This window comes from Brassica napus, chromosome A3, assembly GCF_020379485.1.
Source record: "Brassica napus cultivar Da-Ae chromosome A3, Da-Ae, whole genome shotgun sequence".
In the NCBI taxonomy this organism is placed as follows: domain Eukaryota; kingdom Viridiplantae; phylum Streptophyta; class Magnoliopsida; order Brassicales; family Brassicaceae; genus Brassica; species Brassica napus.
Window position 1 is genome coordinate 34094774 of NC_063436.1, and position 17488 is coordinate 34112261.

The window sequence follows — 17488 nt, forward strand, 5'->3', positions numbered from 1 at the left end:
AAATAATCTACACAAGGCGTTACCTTCCAGACCTGTCTGAAGAATCCGATCCCATGTACACCAAGCCCCAAGACAAGCGGTTATGTCAGGTTTAGTGTTGGAAATCAGCTTTGGTTACTTCATACGTTCAAGGCAAGTGTGTAGTTGATAGGTTGATCTGCTTTAGCATCTATAGTGCTATCTGCAATCAGTAAATCTAAAATGGTGCTAAAGATTGGTTAGATATTCAAGTTTAAATCAATATAAGATTATAGTCCCATTTTCAATAGCTAAGCATAATTTTCTAAAATTCCTTTTATAAGAATAAAATAAATAATATCAGTAAATCTCCCCCCAGACTTAAATTACACTGTCCCAGTGTAACTCAGCCGGAGTTATGATGGAATAGTTCATAGGTACGAAATGTAACAAGTAGGGAAGATACATCTGACCGGATTAGATATCGATTGATGGGAAAATGTTACATCGATCGTCGTGTGGTTGTCTATGTCGAGCGATGTCGACGTCTCGTCGGCGGTCGATATTCAGGTCCTCTTACTTGGGTCTCCTAAATCTGAAAGAAATAAAACGAAAGTAAATAAATGTTAGCTAATAAAACCAAAATAAAATACATAATAGTGGGTTGCCTCCCACTTAGCGCTTGGTTATAGTCATTTAGCTTGACTGTGGTAGTGATTGGCTATTTGGTGGAAAAACAGCTGCTTTTTGGAAAACAAGCATCCACGTCATCTCTGCACATTCTGGACCAAGATACAATGAAACTTCTTGTGGCCTCATCATTTCTTGTCCATTTGTCATCCATCTTTTCAAGTAGATTGGAGATGTTCTATAGCCTATCCTGAACGTTGTCAATGCTGACCTGGTGCCAGCCTATGTTGTCATAGGCGTATGCTGAAAGTTCTGTCAGTTCCTTGTGCATTGACTCTATCGTCTTGTGTATCAGCTGCACGCCGGCTGGTGTAGACTCGGCGTCGATCGATGCGATTATGTGTTCGTCGGTCGATCTCGGCGACTTACCATCGAGCGATTTCGCTCGCTTCCTGTCGATCGATGCTGATATCTGGTGCTGAGCTGCGAGTTGCCTCTGATTGGCTTTGACTTCTTTCTGTAGCCATTCTGCGTGGCTGTCTAGTCCACTGATTCAGTTGTCGAATGTAAAGTAGATGTCATCGCAGCGTTTGTCAAGTCGTTCCTCCATGGTGTCTATAGCAGTGTAGATCTTGGATGTGATCTTGTCAACCTCTGCTGCTGTGTAGGGAAGTAACTCCTCAGAATACTTACCATCGATTCAAGGCCCTCGTAGCCTGTCGATCGAAGACGAGTTTGCGTGCAAAAAAATTTGATTAGTAATGTTATCAATATCCCTTTGGGCATGAAGTATTTGACTAGACAATTTATTTAAATCTAGCATGACTGGTGATACGAAGCGGTCATGCATGATTTCGTAAGTCTGCAGCCTATTATCCATGGCTGAGATCTTCGCGTCGAGCGATGTGATGGTACAGACGTCGACCGATGTGGCTGGTTGTTGGTCCTTCTTACGAATGGTGTCCAGATCTTGCTTTAATAGCTCGATTTTAGTGCTCAGCCAGTCCACGTTGTTGTTGAGAGGGTAGTACACGTCGTTTATCCTCGTGTCGATGTATGAGATTTCTCATTCATCCTTGTATTCTGCTGAACATTGCGGTTCTGCAGGGATCTGGGCTTTAGGAAGACTGACGTCGATCGATGGTGCATGTGGTGCCTTGATCAATGCTGAGGTCGTGGCTTCCTTCTCAAGTTGCTGACGTAAACTCTCAATTTGTGTCCTCATTTCTACCATACTTCTGAAAAGCTCATTGTAGCCTCTATCCAAAGGTTGATGTATATCTTCTACCAATGATTTGAGCTCCTCTCCCAATTTTTCCTGAGCTCCACAAATACCAGTCACCATCTCGTTGATTTCATCTTTGGTGTAGAGTTCTGGTGCCAGTCTTGTGAGTGTGAAGGAAGTGGCATGTTCTGGAAGACAGATGTGGCTCTCTTCAAAAAGAGATGCTCTTTCCAGTATTTTCCTGATGTCATCCTTTGTGACATGTATCATCTCACCAGCTACGCCTCGTGCGTGTCCACACTCATCTCTGTAGACTGCATACTCGTTCCTTCGTTCCCAAGTGAACTTTCTGGCTCCATACATGTCAAAAGCGCGGTTTCCAAATTCATAACGTCTGTCGATCGACGTCGTGTAATCCTTATCGATCGACGTTGGTGTTACCCTGTCGATCGATGTCTCAGTTGTCCCGTCGATCGATGCTTGACCTTTTGGTTGGCATGATAGATCTGGATTGATTTCTGTTGCGGCGACTCCTACGTGTTTGTTTGGATCGGTTTGAATGACGTCTGGAGTGCCACGTTGCTGTGAGAATAGGTTGTCAGGTCCATTGGCCACTTGAAGGATATCTGCTATGTCCTCTCTGGAGACTTCTAAGATCCTTCCATCTATTGCACGTGCATTGCCATCTGGGTCCCTGAAAATACCAAATTCATCAGGTGTTAGAAAACCATAATCAATGTTTGCATTATCATTCAATTTAGAAAAAGAAAGATTAGGGTTAAGAGTGGTATCGATCGATGTTGATACAGATACATCGATCGAGTGCAGAATAATTTCTGCAGAACTTGTGTTCTTGAGATGATTGCTTTTCATGGATTTTCCTGTTGATGTAGATGGAAGAGAGTTCATCTTTTCTGCTTGTGTGTCTGCTCTGGTGTATAGAGGTGGTTTCAGGGGTGCAAAACGTTTTAAATAGGTATCTTTTAACCTAGTTGGAGAGGGAATATTCTCCTGCTCCTGGATTTTCGCTGCGGCGCGAATATCGATCGATGTTCCTGTATGGGTGTCGATCGATGTGAGCGGTTGTTTTGCTGGACGAGGGTGGGTATCGACCGATGTGGAGTGCACTTCGTCGAGCGATGTTGGAAACATGGTGGTGAACTTATGTGTTTCAAGACTTTCATCCTGCAAAGACATTTCTATTGCACGCTCTTTCCAATAATCCTCATCGTATTCCTCTGTATGTTCCTCGTTAGATGAAGTAATTACAGTGTCAACTGCAAAACTTTCATGGAAACTACTGTCTGCCCAACTGCCTATGGAATAATCATCACGTCCTCTCTTGCTTGGAGGTTGGAAGGCAAAGTGTGGGTAATAATGATTAGGTGGAGCGGAATGGTCAACCGGCTGATCAACGTCGAGCGACGTGTTGTTGCGGTCTTCGGTCACCGTTGACTCATTGGAATCGATCGATGGAAAAGTGGGGGTGTCGATTGATTCCGAGTACTCTGTTTCGTACTCCGATTCGTACTCTGCTCCACAATGGCATGCGCCAATGAAGCCAAGTTATTTCCCGTAATCCACATAATTAATAACCTTTCGTTTAGGTTGGATAAGGTCGTAGTTGATGTTGGGGTCTATCAGCGTCAGACACAATTTGTTTTTGTTCATGTCACATACAGCTCCTACTGTAGCTAGGAGAGATCTTCCAAGCAGAAGAGAAGAGTTCCAGTTAAGCTTGATGTCCAGGACATGAAAATCTACCGGGACAAGGGCATTACCAATCTGTACCTCCAGATCTCTTATGATACCTCCTGATCGTTTTTCTGAAAGATCCACGAAGGTGAAGGATTCTGTTGAAGGTTCGATGGTCAAACCAAGCTGGTCTGTGTTGGGGTCAAAAATGGTCGTGATGGAATTAACACCCGAAAATCCTCGGAAATCGTATTTCCAAAATGATAGTAAAAGAAAAATATGTTTTTCGTAAAAATTAACCAATACAAAGTTTTTACGAAAAAGTGTCCTTGAAGGCTTAAAGTGGACAAACCAAGCTCGGTCATTGCGCAACTACCGCACATGCACGCTATCCAGTCGCTACGTAGCAACCAAGTCCGAGCCAAGCTCGGTCGCTACGTAGTGACCAAGTGTTCATCCCGCTCGGTCGCTACATAGCGACCGAGCTCGAGCCAAAGCTTGGTCGCTACGTAGCGACCGAGCGTTCATCCCGCTCGGTCGCTACGTAGCGACCGGGCTCAAGCCAAATCTCGGTCGCTACGTAGCGACCGAGCTCTTCTGAAACGTCGATACGACACCAGTCCATGCATTCTTGTCGAACCTTCGATGCTATCTCCCGAAGACCGTAGCTAACTCAGTTCATGTTTTCCGCTATTCTAAATCATCGATCAAACTTTGCGGATTGAAATGGCGGAAAGTTTGTTCTTTATCGAAAGAAGTCGCAGTAAACGCTTCGAGTCGGATGACGGCCCAAAGAGACCTAAAATACGACTCGAGGCCCACTCTACGATTTCTTAACCAAAAAGCCCGTAAACCGTAGCACGGTTTACGTTTGGCGCGCAAGGAAGGATAAATGTCAAGTTTCCGCGGATAAATACGAAATTTTGAGGATAATTACGAAGATCGGAAAAAATGGAATATCTCCATTTTATGCTATAACGGGTTAAGGGCAGAAGAGTAAAAAGCGTAAACCGACCTTGGAGCGAGTATATAAGGAGTCCTAGGCGAGAGGCATGGAAAGGGACTTTTTCAGAGAAAACTTATCACTTAGAGCAATTAGGCAAGTTTCCGTTTTTGTTATTTCGAGCTGCGACTCAATTAGGTTTATCCGTCTTAGGGTTGCTAGAACTAGGAATCACGCCGACAGCTCTCGAGCCCAGGCTTGTACCTTGTTGTAAACGCTCATACGCAAATTTGGAATAAGACTTCTCTTTGCTCTCTTTTTACGATTTTTATACTTTGTCGTTGTAATCTTGTGTTCTGATTGCTTAGCGTGTGGTATTAGCAGATATCCGGGATCTCTGGGAAATTAGGGTTTTCCTAGTTTCCTTATTTAAACGGAAATCGACAGTGCGAATTTTGGTTCCCACAGTTTGGCGCTAGAAGGAGGGGGTATGGATCAATCTAACCCGCAAAAGCCACATCACGCTCAATCAGACATGTCAACTAACGACGCGGATAACGTGCAGACTCCTCTTAACGGAGGCAGCGGCACCGATCTCCACACTCCAGCAGCAGACGTATCCGCGGCCAACACACCAGCCAACACTGCGGCGCTCGAGGAGTTTAAAAAGATGTTCGCCACCTATGAAAAAAGGTCGGAAGAACAGGACAAGCTCGTGAGCACCTTAACCAAACAGGTTGAAACTTTAACGGCAAGGACTCGAGCAATCCGTCCACGCGGAACCACTAAAGTCCACGGGAAAAGACTCGACTTCGCTACCCCACTCGATAAATCTGGAGTTGCGCGGGAACGACCTTCGGGTCAAAACCTAGGGAGAAATCTCCCGTCGAAAAGGGGAACCCCGAAAGTCCTCCGCCTCCCGCAAAGGATTCGAAGGATAATGAAGCCGAACACATTGACCTGGATCCTAGCAATGTCTCCAACAACACCGATGAGGACGTCGACAGACATCCGAGAAGGACCAGAAGCCGATCTGCTCGGGAAAGCTCTCCGTTCGATAAACCAATGACGGAAGAGGAGGAATTCGTCTATTGGAACGAACAAGAAGAGCTGGCTGAAAAACAAACCGAGCTTATTCACAGTAAACGCCGACAGGCTCGGAAATCTACTGACGAGACGTCGGATATCCGCGATCTTCGCGAGTACATCACCAAGAATGCAGCAGAAGTAAGAGCCGTAAAGTCTCAAATCCATCACGCTACTAGACTCGACTTCGCTACCCCACTCGATAAATCTGGAGTGGCGCGGGAACGACCTTCGGGTCAAAACCTAGCGAGAAATCTCCCGTCGAAAAGGGGAACCCCGAAAGTCCTCCGCCTCCCGCAAAGGATTCGAAGGATAATGAAGCCGAACACATTGACCTGGATCCTAGCAAAGTCTCCAACAACACCGATGAGGACGTCGACAGACATCCAAGAAGGACCAGAAGCCGATCTGCTTGGGAAAGCTCTCCGTTCGATAAACCAATGACGGAAGAGGAGGAATTCGTCTATTGGAACGAACAAGAAGAGCTGGCTGAAAAGCAAACCGAGCTCACTCACAGTAAACGCCGACAGGCTCGGAAATCTACTGACGAGACGTCGTATATCCGCGATCTTCGCAACTACATCACCAAGACTGCAGCAGAAGTAAGAGCCGTAAAGTCTCAAATCCATCACGCTACTAGCGCTGCCCCCGAGATCGACAGGCTGCTGGAAGGGGCTTGGAAGACCCCCTTCACCACTCGCATCTCAGATATGAGGGTTTCCGATCCGGGAAAGATCAAAGTACCGAAGTATGACGGTACAACCAATCCAAAGGCGTACCTTCAGGCTTTCCACATTACGACGGGAAGAGCGAGACTGAAGGATGGCGAAAAAGAGGCCGGCTATTGCCGCCTGTTCGTTTAGAATCTGGAAGGAGCAGCCCTCGAATGGTTTGCACGCCTTAGCGAAACTCTATCGGGAGTTTCCGACAGCTCGCGTTGGAATTTCTCAAACAATACTCTATGTTCATAGATAGAGAAACTTCTGATGTCGATCTCTGGAGTCTATCCTAGAGGGAAGACGAACCCCTCCGCGAGTTTATCAGCCGATTCAAGCTGGTGATGTCCAGGGTCAGCGGGATAAGCGACAAAGTGGCCATCGACGCGCTCAGGAAAACGCTCTGGTACAAGTCAAAATTCAGAAAATAGATAACCCTCGACAAACCGCGGACGATCCAGGACGCCCTCCACAAGGCAACGGATTACATCATAATCGAGGAAGAAACGAAAGTTTTGTCGCAAAAACATAAGTCGGCAAGACCATCCTTGAAAGACGTAGATCCAAAAGCAAAAAAGAAGAACTCTCGTAACGACAAGTATGTCTACCACGAGGGGGAAGATCTTCAAGGAGCGCATAACTATGCGATCAATTCGGACCAAGGCCGAACCACGGGTAATACGTGGACCCGCAATCAAGGGTATGACGAAAACACCTTATGCGAGTTCCACCAGTCCCGAGGACACTCCACGACTAACTACAAAGTCTTGGGAGCAAGGCTGGCCGCAAAGCTACTCGCTGGAGAGCTCTCGGAAGTAACCAGCATCAAGGATCTCATCCTCGACTCCGATCGCCCTCCAAAGACGGACAGAGATCCGCCCGCTGAAAAATCCCCTCAACGAAACCAGCCCGGGGATAAATGCGGCAGGAGGCCGGACGACAAGGGGAATGATAACAATCGTCGCAGAGTTAACATGATCATCGGAGGATCACAATACTGCGGCGATACTGTTTCGGCCATCAAGGCTTACCAGCGGAAGGCAGAGTCGAGTGCAAACTGGCCTACATGGTTTCCTCCCCGAGATGGCCAAAATTGCTGGATCACCTTCACAAAGGAGGAAGCTGGCGGCATTGATCAACCTCACTGCGATCTGCTCGTCATAGATCTCATCATACGAGACTTAGAAATCGGAAGGGTACTCGTCGACACGGGAAGCACGGTCAATGTAATCTTCCGCGATACTCTTAATCGGATGAGCATCGAACTCGGAGAAGTAATCCCGACCCCGAAACCACTCACAGATTTTTCAGGCGAAGTATCGATGACCCTCGGATCAATCCAGTTGCCAGTCATGGCCAAGGAGATCAAGAAGATCATCGAGTTCGTGGTAGTCAATCATCCCGCTAACGTGATCATGGGAACCCCATGGCTCAACGCCATGCAGGCAGTTTCGTCAACCTACCACCTGGGTCTCAAATTTCCGACCCCAAGCGGAGTCGCGGCTATCTAGGGATACAAAAAACAGTCGCGGCTATGCTTCCTCGCAGAGCACAAGTTAAGGCAAATCACGACTTCTGCAACCGCAAATCGCAAACGCACGAAGATAGATCAATCTTCGGTCAAAAACGCCCAATGAAAGATGATTTAACATCGTCTGCCGAAGCAAACGCATCGCACGTCGAAACTCAACACGAGTCCGAAGCCGATGCTACAACTCAACTGGGACATCCGGAAAATAACGTTGACCCGGCCACGATCAACACGGTCAAGGCGGTCAGCATGGTGACTACCGCCGAGTAAAAAACGTCGCGGCATGAAACAGAACTACGAGATGGCTTGATCCTCGAAAGGGGTACGTAGGCAGCTCGTCGAAAGACGAAGTTCAGCTATCTCCCTCTCTAAAAAAGGGGGGGGGGAGTGGGTGCGTATACTCGAATACTCCTACTTAGGAAAAGATGCATTATTGTAATCGAGTTTTTAGAAACTTCAAAAACTTTTACTACAATCTACATTACTCCTTTTTATCAAAAACGTTTAAGCTTTAGTTAACGCAAAAACTTTCAGGACACGCCTGGAAACGTTAAGACTCTTGTATGTGGCCTCATCCGGCCCAAAATCGCAAAATTATCATCTTTCAACACTTGAAGATACACGTATAATCCTCGAAACAACTGCGAGACGTCGCAAAGTTAAAATTCGAAGATAATACGAACAAATTGTCCGAACGCGACCACTAAAACCTTACACCCCGTTCGTCGATTGGCCCCGACGAACACGCCAGCCGTCTTAAACAAACGCAACTTGATCACTCTTTTGATCTTCAAACGTCCAACACAAGGACGAAAGCGCGCTACAACAAAAATCCAAAATTTTGGTTTAGCCCTTCCAGTTGCCTTAAAAATTGCCTCTGAGAAGATGCTCGATTCGTACCATACAAGTCGTATAAGCCGAGAACCTATCGTGGACTTTAAATCGGTACAAGTCAGGAAGAAATCGCAACAGGAAAAACGATAGTCGGTTAGTCACCGCACAAATCTTAAATCGAAAGTAAACCTAGGTCTTGCCCTAAACCCAACGCTCTGGTCTCTAACATCTCAAGGCATGATATCTAAAAATTGATACGAGATCTTAAAACCATGTCTCCACGTTCGTTTCTAAAACGTTCACAAAAATTCTGCATCTTTTACGAACAGACGAAAGAACGCTACACTATGAGTTAGGTATGAGACGACAACTCATATTCTTTTCTCTCGACAATTTAAACGCATACGCAAACTAAAACTCTTCAAACATTCATAGTATATAAGCCGCAAAGCGATAGGGGATTCAAAGCCACTGACGGCCAGTCCCGGTAAATACAAATACGGCCATCTAGGCCTAAGCAAAAACCAAATTTAAAAGGCCACACTCAGCCGAAAACAGATAAAGGATCAGTCCATCCAATCACTACCTTCCCACCCACCAAAGACAGGATCCTCAACGGTCGGCTCTACATCATCCTCAGCGTCAAGCGGCCTTCGACCACTGATCTGTCCAGTGGCATAGACAGCAGGCGAGGAGGTATCTTCAAAAAACACCCCCATGTCATCATCAATCGACGAGCTGAAACGAGATCGATGGGCCTCAACCGCAGCACGGACCCTCTCGGGAGAGAAATGACCCCAAAACAGCGGACCATTGTTTAAGGTGAGTTTGGTCTCAGAAGAAGTAAACAATACTAAAAATGGGTCGAACAGAGGCGTTTATTAGATTTCGAGATGAGGTTACAAAGGTGGAGAAAGTAATGGCAAGCCGGAGCACGTGAGAGCTTAAACCGGAAAAGTACAAATAGCAGAGAGATGATTGTACGGACAATAAACCCTAATCTCGCCGCTAAGTTTGTGTAACTAAGTGTTGATGCCTTTCTCCTTTGCTTTCCTCTCCTTTTATAGTCTGTTTGCGATCGTCTTAACCTAATTCTCTTTTAATCGACTGGGCCTTGTCGGCCCTTCGGGCCTGATTGGTGAATGCTCGCCCTGAGCAGCTAAGTCGATCGCGCTCTGTCCGCACTCCGTTTCGACTAAAAGCAGTCCTTAGCTGAGTCGAAACCTCGAATATCGGCTTCCGAGCCGACGACAATCTGGCTTACCGGATTGGACCTTTTGTTCGATGGGCTTTGTGGATGGGTTCAATCCATCCCCAACAACCACCACGGAGAAGGTTTCGGACGACACACAGATCTTCCGGAAAAGGAGGATTGGGGTTGTGCACTGCATAATAGACATAGCTCAGATATAAAATAAAAACGGGTAGTAAGAAAACAACGAGTAATCATTCAACATGTTACCTCCTACCCCCCACAGTCGCCTAAACGAGGGAAGGCACTCCACGGCAACCGAGGCTTGGTCCAATCTAACATAAAAAAAGTAACTATTCCATCCACGATCGCCGTGGAAGAATCCTTTCAGGACTTCCATATAAGTACGCGGTCTAAAACCGTACAGATGATCGGTCCCAACTTGAGACAAGGTAAGGAAAGCTTCGAGATAATCAGCAGTGAGCTCCATGCCTCGCTCGTATCTTAAGACTAGCAACCCGACAAGGTGCCTTACACCACGGAGAGAAATCTGACTTATCGAAACTTCCAAACGGTTCAGAAACTCTACTATAACCGACGGAATGGGAAACCATAAGCGAGCACGCATCAGATGCTCCTCGTACAAAGTAAAAAAGCCTTCGGGAGGCTTGTCAGCCCTCTCCCCCTCGAGGGGTAATCAAAAATCCACGTTTTCCGGAACATGACAGAAGCTGCGTATGGTTCCAAGGAATGGGAGGGTACACCTGCTCGGTCTCCCAACGACCCTTTCCGAAAAAGGCCTCACGGGAACCCACGGCTCGGGAGGCGGTTCTTCCACATTGCACATAGCCACCCAATATGTGTCGGCCTCGGGAGGGTCAACGGAGTGTGCCACGAACTCGATCTCTTGGACAAACTCACCGCGTTGGTCACGGACAGTTTCGCGATTGAAGATAGTAGGCTGAGCGTTGTCTGAAATCCCTTAAGACATTCTCATAAGGGAGGGAAAGGATAATGAAGTGAAGAGCTAGAAGCAAATTACTCCATCTTTTTATAGGCATGAGAATTTACTATTCAAACTCGGACTTTCGGATATTAATTCCATCCAACACGCCTAACTTGCTAAACATGCCTAACCGCACGCTAGGACCCTACGATGTATGGTCCTAACGGGCTGGGGGCTAACTGTTGGGGTCAAAAACGGTCATGACGGAATTAACACCCGAAAATCCTCGGAAATTGTATTTTCGAAAAGATAGTATAAGAAAAATATGATTTTCGTAAAAATTAACCAATACGAAGTTTTTACGAAAACGTATCCTTGAAGGCTCAAAGTGGACAAACCAAGCTCGGTCATTGCAACTACCGCACATGCACGCTATCCGGTCACTACGTAGCAACCAAGTCCGAGCCAAGCTCGGTCGCAACGTAGCGACCGAGCGTCCGTCCCGCTCGGTCGCTACGTAGCAACCGAGCTCGAACCAAAGCTCGGTCGCTACGTAGCGACCGAGCTCGAGTCAAAGCTCGGTCGCTACGTAGTGACCGAGCGTCCGTCCTACTCGGCCGCTACGTAGCGACCGAGCTTGAGCCAAAGCTCGGTCGCGACGTAGCGACCGAGCGTCCGTCCCTATGTAGCGACCGAGCTCTTCCGAAACGTCGATACGACACCAGTCCATGCATTCTTGTCGAACCTTCGATGATATCTCCCGAAGACCATAGCGAACTCAGTTCATATTTTCCGCTATTCTAAATCATCGATCAAACTTTGCGGATTGAAACTGCGGAAAGTTCGTTCTTTAACGAAAGAAGTCGCAGTAAACGCTTCAAGTCGGAAGACGGCCCAAAGAGACCTAAAACCCGACTCGAGGTCCACTCTACGATTTTTTAACCAAAAAGCCCGTAAAACGTAGCACGGTTTACGTTTGGCGCGCAAGGAAGGATAAATGTCAAGTTTCCGCGGATAATTACGAAATTTGAGGATAATTACAAAGATCGGAAAAAATGGAATATCTCCATTTTATGCTATGGCGGCTTAAGGGCAGAAGAGTAAAAAGCGTAAACTGACCTTGGAGCGAGTATATAAGGAGTCCTAGGCGAGAGGCATGGAAATGGACTTTTTCAGAGAAAACTTAGCACTTAGAGCAATTAGGCAACTTTCCGTTTTTGTTATTTCGAGCTGCGACTCAATTAGGTTTAGCCGTCTTAGGGTTGCTAGAACTAGGAATCTCGCTGACAGCTCTCGAGCCCAGGCTAATACCTTGTTGTAAACGTTCATACGCAAATTCGGAATAAGACTTCTCTTTGCTCTCTTTTTACGATTTTTATACTTTGTCGTTGTTATCTCGTGTTCTGATTGCTTAGCGTGTGGTATTAGCAGATATCTGGGACCTCTGGGAAATTAGGGTTTTCCTAGTTTCCTTATTTAAACGGAAATCGATAGTGCGAATTTCGGTTCCCACAGTCTGCCATGATCCTAGGGAGGATATTGACTGATGCTCCTATGTCACACATTGAATGGGGAAATTCAACACCCTTGACTACGCATGGTATTGCAAACTTCCCAGGATCACTCTTATTCATCAATGTGATCCTGTGTTTCATCTTCTCGCTTACTTGATGAAACATTCTCCTAATGTCCTCTTCAGTTACCTTTGTTTCTCTGAAGAACATCCATAACCGGTGTGTGAAGTAAGCTTCATCAAAAGCTTTTTCGATTGGGATTCTGAGGACTCTTTTAGTGAAACCATCCATCTCCTTCCCGTTAGCTTCCCTCTTAAGGTTCTTATGAATTTTTTCCTTTATTTTCCTTAACCTTCTCCCTTCAGTTTCCTGATCTTCCTGAATTGGTTATGGTGAACTATTTAAAGGGTTGGGTTTTGGTTTGGGTGGGCTAGCTAATGGTTTAGGTGGTGGTCTGAATGCGTTGATATAGTCATTATCGATTGACTGTAACCGCACTCGGTATGTCAGAGGTGCCTGTCGATCGATGGGAGGTGTGGTGTGACGATCGACGTCGGACTCACTCTGTCGATCGATGGTTGGCTCAACTGATCGATCGATTATATCATAGAAAGGGGAGGGTGGGTGAGCATGCTTAGCTGCGATATCCTCATGAGTTAGAATTCGAAACGCATTGCATTCAGTCGATTTAGCGGACGGCGTCGATCGATGACTGGAGTAATCCGTCCATCGATCTTCGTCATGGTCTGTCGATCGATGCGAGTTCATCGACATCGGTTGACACCATTGGGATCCGCCGAGACTCATGGAGCTTTCGATTTTGAAGTCTCCTTTCTCAAGCTTTTCATGTCTCACCACTTGCCAGAAATCATCATCTATGATGGCATTTACGTGGTGTTTTCCTTTATCAGCTCCTGCCTCTCTAGCGAAAGCTTCTTGCCTCTTTATAGTCTTGCCAGTCTGAATTACTTGCGTTTCAAGTGTTCTCACCTGAGTCCCTAAGGTCTCGATTTTGGTGTTCATATTGTTGTAGGCGGAGTCTATTTTACCGTTGAAATCCACGGTGATTTGTTGTTGTCTCAACAGTACTCGATCAAGCATTTCTTCGATCTTGCTTTCCTGAGTCTGGGGTGGTGGATTCTGGTAGTAAGAGTTTGAGTAGCTTTTGCTGTTGTTGAAGGGTTTTTGAAATTGTGAACTCTGGTTACTTCTTTGACCATTTCCAAAGAAGGTTCTGTTTCCGCCCTGGTTTCCAAATTTCTGGAATCCAGTACCTCTGATGTAGTTCACATTTTCTTCTCCTTCCGTATCTGCTACTTCTCCTTCAGCTAAACATACTTGCTTCCTAAGAAGCTCGTGCACCACATCTAACTTAGCTCTTACTTCGTCCATCTGTTCCTTTCCGATAGAGGCTACAGACTTCTTCCGTTCAGAGTCAGTGTTTTTGGTGCTGCTGCTGTTAGCAAGGTTTTCGATAAGTCTCACAGCTTCCAACGGATTCCAAGTAGTGAAGTTTCCTTCACTTGCCATATCAAAAGCCATTTGATACTGTAAGGCGAGACCTCGGAAGAAAGTGTTTAGCAGCTGCACTTCGTTAAATCCGTGGTGTGGACAGTCTCGCTGGAAGAACCTAAATCTAATCCACGCATCTTTGAAAGACTCTCCAGCCTCCTGCGAGAATGTGGAAATTTTGTTCTGAAGTTCTTCAGCGCGCGCCTCATCGAAGAAGTTTCATAAGAAAGCATTCTTGATGTTGGCCCAGGATGTTAAGGATCCTGTGGGTTGCTGCCTAAGCCAGTGCATCGCTTCTCCATTCAGCGTGTATCTGAAGAGCTTGCACAGTAGGTAATCTTCGGGGACTCCTTCCATCCGAATATCAGCGATTAAATCCTCGAACCGTTCTAAATGGTCCAGAGTAGGGTATCTGCGACACGAGAGTGTAGTATTGAGGCTTCAGCTAGAAATTCTTCTTCTGGATCTCCGGAAGTCGAATAGCTGATCTGTTGGAATAGTACTCATCTGGGCGATTGTAGTCGGCCAGTAGTTTTGATCGAGCGTCCTCGTCTACAAGTTGAGCAGCTCCTGTAGCATCGGCATCAGGGATTACAGTCCCCTGAGCGTCTATTTTCTGACCTGTTGCATTACGCAGATGACCGTTCTGGTCATACAGGTTTCTGTTCTCGTCCTGTGTTAGAATAATAATGTTTACCATTTTTGACGACACGGTATCGATCGACGTATGCGGTGTAGTATCGATAGTTGTCGAACGATTAGGATCGATCGACGATGAAGGTCTGGTGTCAGTCGGTCGACGGTTGGTTGTGATTATCGATCAACGATGAAGTTGTTGCGTCGAGCGATGTGAAATGTTGACCTCTACGGATGGTGCGTTCCAAGTGAGCCGGATCGTCTGAGAACAGCAAGTCTTTCTCCTTGCTGCTTCTGGTACCGCTGGGCATGCACCTGAAAAGACAAGAAAAAGATTATGTTAGAAAGGGGGTAGAGAAAGAATAAGAATCAATAAAACTAAATCTAATGGTGATCAAAGCTCCCCGGCAACGGCGCCAAATTTGATACCACTCAAATTACCCTAAGGAGTGTTACTCTCATCAAAAGAGGTTCAGATGTAGTACTTAGGGATCGAATCCACAAGGAGCTAGGGAACAATTAAATCTAGTGTTTATTAATTCTAAGAGTTGTAAATGTTTAAATGAAATAGCAATAGTAACAAGCGAAGTAAATAGTAAATGTAACTTGGTTGGAAATGATATTAGATGCAGGGCCACTATTCAGGTGTTGGAGATTATAATACCTATATATGCCTAATTGTTGCATGCATGATATGTTAGAGCTCAACCGCTTAACTCAGTGATCAGCTGTCGCATGTTTCACTGGTTAACATGCTAGATCTCGTGTCTCAACGGTTAGTATGTTGACAACGAAAGAGTGTCGATCGATGGTCCTATTGGGACGTCGACCGATACACCTTTGCCTACATTGACCGATAGTCAGTTGAGGACATCGATCGACGGGTTCTAGCCAGGCCTATGCGCGAGTATGATATGCGCTATTAAGATACTAAATTGGCGGTTAGCCCTCTCTAGCAGTCGTAATATGATAGATAGATGTCAGGATGGGATAACAAGGGTGTTTGAGTATGCAACCCTATGATCAAGTTCTAGTTAGCAAGGCTAAAACAAGCAATGAATACAAATCTATCATGAATATCACAACAAGGCAGATCTATAGTTTGGGGCTAATCCCACAAACCTATCTGAACCCTGGATCTAATAAATGAACTACTCAGACATAGCAAAGCAATTCATAACAATGAAGAAATAGAAATTCATAGTATAGATGAAAAGAAATGAAAACAAGGAGTTCCAATCACAAGTGATCTTCTCTCCAAAACTCTCTCTTCTCTCTCAAAGTGAAACTTTAACCAAAAAACTCTTCTCTGCCATCAAAACACTTAGGCAGTATATAGTCTACTAGGTTAAAAACTCGTCAGGGTATTTTCGTAATTTGGCTTGGCCTTGGGCTTTAAGTCCGCTGGATCCAAAATGTCGTGTGTCCAATGTCTCGACATCGATCGATGGTACTTGTGTACATCGATTGATATTAATCTTCTTCTATCGAGGCATCTCTTGGTGTTGATCGACAGCACTGGATGCGCATCGATCGATTGTTCTTCCTCTCGTCGACCTCTACATTGTCAGCTCGGGTGAAATATCTTTTAAGCTCCAAAATGCTCTAAAGTCATAGCTTTACTCCGAAATGCACTTTAACCTGAAAACATACCTAGAAGAGTAGAAAACATAGATATATATATATATACCATGGATGAAAACGGTTAAATCCAAAGTATATTAGTATTGTTTATCTTCAATGAAGTCCCTAAGACCACAACTTCTGCAAACTCTTCCCATACACTCTAGCTGGAGAGGCAACTCACTGGTTCAAGAAGTTACCACCAAGATCTCTCACTACCTGGAATGACATGAGAGATGCCTTCCTCAACAAATTTATCTATGATGCTGCAGCAAATCTAGAGATTGAGATGGAATCTATATAGAGATATATTAATAGAAAATCTCCCAAGAAATGCACTGGAAGGTTGGTGAATGGATAAGCTTTGACCCAAAGATGGATTAAAGGAAAGGTGGATAGATGGTTCTTCAGTATAAGGCTGCGGAAGGCCATATACTTGTTGGGTTGGTCTTAGTCCGTGAGAGGCAGCCCCACTAGTGAACAAGACCGTGCTTACGGAGATCACTCTCGTAGCATTACGATGTTCCAAAGAACAAAGGATTCAACAAGACTGTTGACCGAATTTGGGAAATTGTGTTCGCAGAATTCCTTGGCTGGTCGCATCCTTTTGCATGATCGACTGTCTCTGAATTGCCGTCAGATTGATATATTATACGACATTGGCTTGTATTTTCTTGGTGGGCCTTTCTTATTTGGACTTCTTTTGATTTGCTTGTTGCTGAACAAGGTCACATCATCCCCTCCTCCTTCAAAAGGATTTGCCCTCAAATCCGACTTAATGTTTAGAACCTGTGACCGTGAGAGGCAGCCCCACTAGTGATCAAAACAGGTTGCTTTCGGAGAAGCAATCTCCTTGAGCCATTACGAGAGATGGAGGAGCAGTCTCGGTTTAACTTCAGATGGAATGATCTCTTGTTTTCTCATGGATCTTTTTTTTTGTAGAAGATGGAAAGATGAGAATGATGAATGACAGAAGTGAACACCAAACCCTCAAGTGTGCTCTGATACCAAATAATAGAAAATCTCCCAAGAAATGCACTCAAAGGTTGGTGAAAGGATAAGCTTTGACCCAAAGATGGATTAAAGGAAAGGTGGATCGATGGTTCTTCAGTATAAGGCTGCGGAAGGCCAGATACTTGCTGGGTTGGTCTTAGTCCGTGAGAGGCAGCCCCACTAGTGAACAAGACCGTGCTTACGGAGATCACTCTCGTAGCATTACGATGTTCCAAAGAACAAAGGATTCAACAAATTTAAAAAGTAGATTTTTATTAAAAGGGCTGAATGAATAAAAACAATACAAAGCAAGCCTTTATATGATAGGCAATCTGTAGAATTAAATAATCTAGTCAATCTTTGAAACTATAAAGCTCTTAAAACTATGAAGACTTGACTAGGAATATTGACTTGACCAAAGACCAAGACTGTGTTGACCGAATTTGGGAAATTG

The 17488-nt window shown here is 45.3% G+C and overlaps 1 non-coding gene across 1 annotated transcript; it reads left to right on the forward strand.

The window, feature by feature from the left end:
• The first annotated feature begins 13867 nt into the window (after window positions 1–13867).
• Window positions 13868–13973, forward strand: LOC125607779. Its single transcript, XR_007338849.1, has one exon. It is a non-coding gene; the product is annotated as a small nucleolar RNA R71 (small nucleolar RNA).
• The last annotated feature ends 3515 nt before the right edge of the window (window positions 13974–17488 follow it).